This window comes from Fukomys damarensis, unplaced genomic scaffold (genome assembly GCF_012274545.1).
Source record: "Fukomys damarensis isolate Sample0158 unplaced genomic scaffold, DMR_v1.0_HiC HiC_scaffold_39, whole genome shotgun sequence".
NCBI classification, from domain to species: Eukaryota; Metazoa; Chordata; class Mammalia; order Rodentia; family Bathyergidae; genus Fukomys; species Fukomys damarensis.
Window position 1 is genome coordinate 60,520,201 of NW_022900951.1, and position 7,414 is coordinate 60,527,614.

The following is a 7,414-nucleotide window of genomic DNA, read 5'->3' on the forward strand; positions in this document are numbered from 1 at the left end:
CATTTGGGACTGTCTTGTAGGAAGGGGAAGTAGGGAAACCTTTGAAGAAGTTGGCTGAAGCAATAGAGCTGGAAAGCCTTAGGCTTTTCTGTATAGGAGACACTAAGAGCTCTGAAGAACAGAAAGCCAAAGTCACTGAAGACCAGTGTCAGGATGTTTCTCCTGGGAAGAAGAACTGCATTGGCTGTTGGATTCCAGACAATGTATGTCATAGTATGGCAGACAATTTGCCTGCATTTTGCTCATGTCCAGAGAATTTTACCAAGACTGAGATTAAGGGTGGCAGACTAATTAATCTCATATGAGAAATTTCAAGGCAGGCTAATGTTGAGGCCATAGCATGGCTGCTGTTGAAGGCTTTAAGCCAATGGCGGCTGGGTTGGGAGCAGGCATGGCTCTCCTTCCCGTGGTGGATCAGGACCCAGGCTACCTCCCATCGGTTGAGCAATGGCCTCCCCATCCATTTTAAAAGAAAGTTTTGCAGGATACATTAGTATAGGTTGGAGGTTGTTTTCTTTTAGTACTTGAAATATCTCATTCCAGGCTCTCCTTAACATGAGGGTTTGTATTGAAAAGTCTGCTGTGATTATGATAGGTTTTCCTTTGCATGTAATTTGTTTCTTGTCTCTTACTGCTTGTAGTATTTTGTTCTTCTGTTGGATTTCTGGGATCTTGATTATTATATGTCTAGGTGTAGATTATTTTTTTATCATGGCTAGTTGGAGTCCTATATGCCTCACTTATCTGTATATCAAATTCTTCCCCTCTGTTTGGGAAGTTTTCTATAATTAATTTAAAAGAGCTTTTTTAAGTCTTTTGCATTTTCTCCTACTACTTCTTGAATTCCTATCAATCTTATGTTATTCTTTTTAGTATCATCTAAGAGTTGTTGTATGAATTTCTCATGATCCCCTACTGCTTTTAAGAGATTTGTCTTTTCATGGTCACTGACTGCAATTTTATTTTCTATATCTGAGATTCTATCTTCAGACTCTTTATTCTTTTGTGAACACTCTCAATGGAGTTTTTAATCTCCTGGATATCTGTTTGAATCTGTCCTATGGATTCCATTTCTTTCTTGTATTGGGCATTTATTGTTTCCAATTCTTTCTTATGCTGGGCATTCATAGCTTCTATCATGGTCCTGAGCTCATCTATTTTTCTCTCAGTTTCTGTTCTAGAGTCACGAATTATAACTTTCATTTTGCTTGCCATCTCTGTGATTATTTGGGAAATTATTTTGGTTTTATATTTCTCTAGAGCCTGATTGATCAGTTTTGTTACTTCCTGTGCTTTGAGTTCAGGGTGTCCTGATGATTCACTGTCAGACTTTTCATCCTCATTTGCCCCACTATTTGCCATTTGTGAACTGGAAGTCTGTCTCTGTATCTTGCTTAATTATTTTCTCATTTTGACTATTGTTGTTGGGTTTTCCTTAGTTTAACCTTTAGATTATTACTTAAATCTTCCTGATATAGTTGGGCTGCAGCCCATGCATCTCTTATGACTCATAGACATTCTCATTGTCATCATACTGAAGAAAGCAGCTCATTGAATCAATCACAATCCTTTATCCTAATTGATACAATCAGCACCACAATATAATGAAGCACAATTTGCTAATTGACCACTTATGGTAGTCATCAATCTATCACCTTCAAATCATGTGAATTTAATTAAAATCAAGACATAATCCAAAATATGCTTACAGTAAATAAACTTTTCAATAAGGATATTTACCATTTACAATTGGGGCTTAAAACGAAGTTAACACAAGAGTAGATAAGTATAAGAATTAGATAAGATTTCATATAAAGCCAAAAGACATAGAATGACCAGACAATCGTCAGGAAATTGTTAAATTCAGAAAGAACAAACAAAATAGAGTTATAGTAACCCTTAAGTGAGGTAGAATAACATTAGAAAAGAACATAAAGAAAAGAAAAAAAAATAATAAAAGAAGAAATATGAATTAGGGCAAGAGCAGAAACAAAAAGGAGATGAGGGATACCATAATGGAGTAAGAGAAAGAAGTGAATTAGAGAAAGAAAACAAAAAGAAAAAAAAGAATTTGCAGAGTAGGATTAAAAAAAGAAAGAAACAAAAATGAATTTAAATGGCCTCTTTCAAACTGTATGACTGCTATCATAATATACAATATGTGCTGCCATTTGCAGAGCCAAGTCCCCTGATCTCAAATAGCTGGTGGCAGTACCCCATAAAGCAGACTGAGCTAGGGCTGCAAGGCCCAGACTGAGTTCCCTGACCTCCTAAAGGGTTGAACTCCACTCAGTTCTACTATAAGTTTCCCCCACCACTTCTTTAAAGATGTTCAAAGTTGAAAGTGCCAGAAAATACTCTTTATAACCACCTCTGCCTGTACAGAGCAGGTGCAAAGACTGGTACAATCAGGAGGTCTAAACGCACAAGGGGGAAGGTTGGGGGGAGTTTGGGGGTGCCCACACGGCTACCTTTCTAGAGCTGAAGATGGCAGCAGCAGTGCCAGCAGGGGAGGGCCTGGCCCAGAAGACCCTCTGGCACTGAAGATGGCAGGAACACCACAGCAGGGGAGGGCACTGCTGAGAAGACCCTCTGGCGCTGAAGGTGGCGGGAACGCAGCCTTGAAGTTGTACTTCTAAGTAGCCTTTGGAATTGTCTTGAGCCAGTTTCTCAAAAGTTCAGCTATAAAGATTAGTCTGGGGACCTTGTTAAAAAGAAAATCAGAGAGAGAGGGAGAGAGAGAGAGGAAGAGAGAGAGAGAGAGACAGAGACAGAGAGAGAGAGAGAGACTACCTATCTAATCAGATTTTACTCTCCCAAAGACTTCTTAATAGAGATTTCATAGGCAAAAACATACACCCAACCACCTCCAATTATATCTACGAATGCTTTTTTAATTTTTTTTAATAACACCACATCATCAGCTGTAAAACAAAGTATAACAGCCAAGTTACAGGAAGCAGTGGAAGTTAACCTTGGAACTGCTATGATATATACATTGAGTAAGCCAAAGACAATGAAGAGCAGTTCATGGAAAATCACCATCCTATCAATTCTACAACATCCATAAGCAATATCATTTCAGTTGAAACTCCTAATATAGCTCCATCACCTAGCAAAAAAGACAAAAAAGAACAACTTTCAAAAGCTCAGAATCATAAGGCTGAAACAGGGTTGGAACGGGGTTGAGGTTGTAAAAATTTTAAGCAAAAATGGTTTTAAAGATGACTACAACTTGGAATTTGGCATGAGGAAAGAGTATCATTAAAAACTAAACTGGGTTCAACATCTTTCATTTCTATTTATGGCTTTGAGGTGACTTTTTATAAAATACAGTTTTTGTATGTTTCTTACATAATAAATGTAAGTAGAAAGTTCATGAAGGGATATGGATGCATTAAATTATTTTCACAAATTTGCCCTAATACAAAGGGAAAAGTTTGTTTAGCATAATTTATAAAGCCTATAGAGCTTTGTAAATGAACAAATATGGGGGGCAACCAGTTAATTTATAAGAACTCAATCAATCTAGTAGATGTGATACTTTTTTATTAACTTTATTTCTATTATTAGGTATATAGTACAGTCACATTCAAAATTGGGATCTTGTACCTTTACATGATAGACCTTGGTTATCATTTTTCCCCTGCCCTCTATTCACTATGTTCACCCTTTGTTATTCACAAAGACTTTATTTCTGTTTTTTCCTTTTCTCATTTTTTTCTTTTCCCATATTTCCTTTCTCCTACACATCCCACCTCCCCTAAACATTTAGCACTTTTCTTCCTATTTCACAATATCCATTATTCAATTTGGATCTTATTTACACTTTTAGTTTTTCATGCCAGAGAAACTATTCAATATTTACACAATGTGTCTATTTATGACACTTAAGAGTATGACATCAATATGCATGCATTTTCCTATGAATGACTCTAGTTTCTCATTCTTTATGGCTGAGTAGTACTCCATTTTATAGAATAACCACATCTTCTTTATCCAGTCTCCAGTTGATGGGCTGTTGGGCTGTTTCCAAGTTTTAGCTATTTCAAATTGCCACTATAAACATGAGTGCACATATATCACTGTGGTATGATTCTTTTGGAAAGATACCCAGCAGAGGGATAGCTGGGTCAAATGGAACCTCTAATCCTAGCTCTTTGAGGTATCTCCTAATTGACTTACATGGTGGTTGCTCCAGTTTGCACTCCCACACACAATGGAGAAGGGTTCCTTTCCCCCCACCTCCCTGCTAACATTGGTTATTGGCTGATTTCTTAATAGAAGCCATCCTTTCTGGGGGGGAGTGGGAATTTCAGTGCTGTTTTCATCATCTCTTTAATGATGAGTGATGTTGAACATTTTTTCATATATTTATTTGCTGCTTTTACTTCTTTATCTGAGAAATGTCTGTTCATTTCAGATGCCCATTTTTAAATCAGGTCTTTATATTTGGTGGAGCTAATTGTTTTGAGTTCTTTATATATTCTAGACAATACTCCCTTGTCTGAGGAACAGCTGGTAAAAAGTTTTTTCCACATTGTAGGGTGTCTCTTAGCTCTATTATTGTCTACCCTTGCAGTGCAGAAGCTTTTTAAGAAGATGAGATCCCAGTTGTTGATGCTTTGTGCTAGTTCCCACGCTACTGAAGATTTGTAAGTAAAGTCCTATGCCAACGTCATTGAGAGTTCTACCTAATTTAGTATTTCTGTTTTAATATTTAGATCTTTAATAAACTTGGATTTTAGTTTAGTGCATAGTAAAAGATAAGGGTGTAGTTTTAATCTTTGGCAAGTTGAAATCTAGCTTATTCAACACAATTTGTTAAAGAGACTATCTTTCCTCCAGTGAGGATGATTGGTTCTTTTGTCAATGATGAGGTAGCTGAGTACATCTGGTGTTGTTTCTTCATAATATAATCTATTCCTCTGATTTGTGGGTCTTTTTCTTTGCCATTACCATGCTGTTTTTATCACAGTGGCTTTGTAATAGTTTCATTTCATAATATAATCTATTCCTCTGATTTGTGGGTCTTTTTCTTTGCCATTACCATGCTGTTTTTATCACAGTGGCTTTGTAGTATAGTTTCAAGTTGGAGTTTGTGATATACCCTGCCATGTCTATGTTGCCTAGAATTGCTTTTTCTATTCTAGGTCTCTTCTTGTTCCAAATGAATTTTTGGATTCTTTTCTCTAGTTCTATGAAATATAGTGTTGGAATTTCAACCAGGATTGCATTAAATCTACATAGCAGTTTTGATAGTATGGCCATTTTCACTATGTTGATTCTTCCTATCAGGAGCAATTAATATTTTCCATTTTTATATCAGTTTTTCAGAGTGTTGTATTTTTCATTGTAGAGGTCTTTTGCTTCCTTCATTAGACTGATTCCTAGATACTTCATTTTTTTGATGCCATTGTGAAAGCAATTATTTCACTAATTTGTCTCAGTGAGTCTGTGATTTGTGCACAAGAAGGCTATTGATTTTTTAGCATTGACCTTGTATCCAGTTACTCTGATGAAAGTGTCAATTAAATCTAGAAGTCTTTTAGCAGAGATTTTTGGGACTTCTATGTAAAGTATCACATCATCAGCAAATAAGGACAGCTTAACTTTTTCCTTTCTGATGTTTATTGCTTGAATTTCTTTCTCATGTCTAATTCTGTGCCTAATGTTTCCAGAATCATATTGAACAAGAGGGCTGATAGTGGACATTTTTGTCTATTTCCTGATTTTAGCATGAAGGTTTTCCATTTTGGGCCATTTAATATGATGTTGGCTGTTGGTTCTTTCATTGATAGCCTTTATCAAGCTTAGATAAAGACCATCAATTCCAATTTTCTGCAGGGTTTTTTTTTAATCATTAATGGGTGTTTAATTTTGTCAAATGCTTTTTCTGCTTCTACTGAGATGTTTATATGGTTTTTGTCATTGACTGTTAATACATTGTATCACATTTATTGATTTACAAATGTTGAAAAATCCTTGCATCCCTGGAATAAATCTGACTTGGTTAGGGTGTATGATCTTATTGACTCTCTGTATTCTGTTTGCCAGTATCTTATTGAGGATTTTTGCATTTTTGTTCATTAGAAAGATTGGCTTTTAGTTCTCTCTTTTAGTTGGGTCTTTACCTTGTTTTGGAATCAAAGTAACACTTGCTTCCAGGAATGAATTTGGAAATATTGCTTCCCTTTCACTCTCATAGAAAAGTTTAAAGAATAGTGGAAATAGTTCTCTAAATGTCTTGTAGAATTCAGCAGTGAAACCTTCAGGACCTGGGCTTTTTTTGGTAAATTTTTTATTAGGCTTTCAATTTCACTGATTGTGATTGGGGTTTTTAGTATTTTTTTTCTTCATTCAAATTTGGTAATTCATCAGTACCTAGGAATCTGTGCATTTCTTCTGTATTGCTTCTTTTCTCAGTGTTTTGTTCTTCTGTTGGGTTTCTGGTATCATGACTATTATATGACTAGGTGTAGATTTTTTTGATCATGGCTAGTTAGGTTCTTATATGCCTCACTTATCTGTATGTTTGGGAAGTTTTCTGACATTAATTCTATGAACAGTTTTTAAAGTCATTTGTAGTTTCTCCTGCTACTTCATGGATTCCTATCAGTCTTATATTAATATTAGTCTTCTTTGCATAATCTATGATTTGTTGGATCAATTTCTCCTGATCCCTTACTGTTTTTAAGACATCTCTCTTTTCATCTCACTGACTGCAATCCTATCTTCTATGTCTGAAATTCTATCTTCATATTTGTTCATTATGTCGTGAATGCTTTCAATAATGGTTTTAATATCCTGGATATCTGAATCTGTTTTGTGGATTTCATTTCTTTACTATGTTGGTCATTCACGGTTTCCATTTTTTTCTTATGCTGGGTATTCATGGCTTTTGTCTTGGTCCTGAAGTCATCTAATTTTTTGTCTGTCTCTGTTCTAGAGTCTCTAATCTTGTCTTTCATTGTGCTCTCCATCTATGTAGTTATTTGGGAAATTATTTCTGTTTTGAATTATTCTAGAGCCTGATTGAGCTGTTCTGTTACTTCCTGTGCTATGGGTTCAGAGTGTCCTGGTGGTTCATTGTCAGTTTTTAGCACCTCTTTTCCTATAGAATTTGACATTTGTGAGCTGGAAGTTTGTATTTATGCCTTGATTAAATGTTTTCTCATTTTATTTTTGTTGTTGGTACTGTCCTGGGTTAGTGCTTCAATCTTCCTGATATAGCTGCTATTTAGGTTTTGACTTTCTAGTGACTGAGAGACACTCTCATTTTCTTAATATCAGGAAGGACAACCAATTTAATCAATCACAACCCTTTAGCCCGATTGATCAGCAATCAGCAACACAGTAGGATCAAGCATAGCTTAGAAATGGTAAATTTGTGGTAGTTATTAATCTATCACCT

General features: G+C 35.7%; 1 pseudogene; it reads left to right on the top strand.

The window, feature by feature from the left end:
* LOC109118684 overlaps positions 1-3,268 on the top strand; it is a 22,453-nt pseudogene extending 19,185 nt beyond the window's left edge.
* The last annotated feature ends 4,146 nt before the right edge of the window (positions 3,269-7,414 follow it).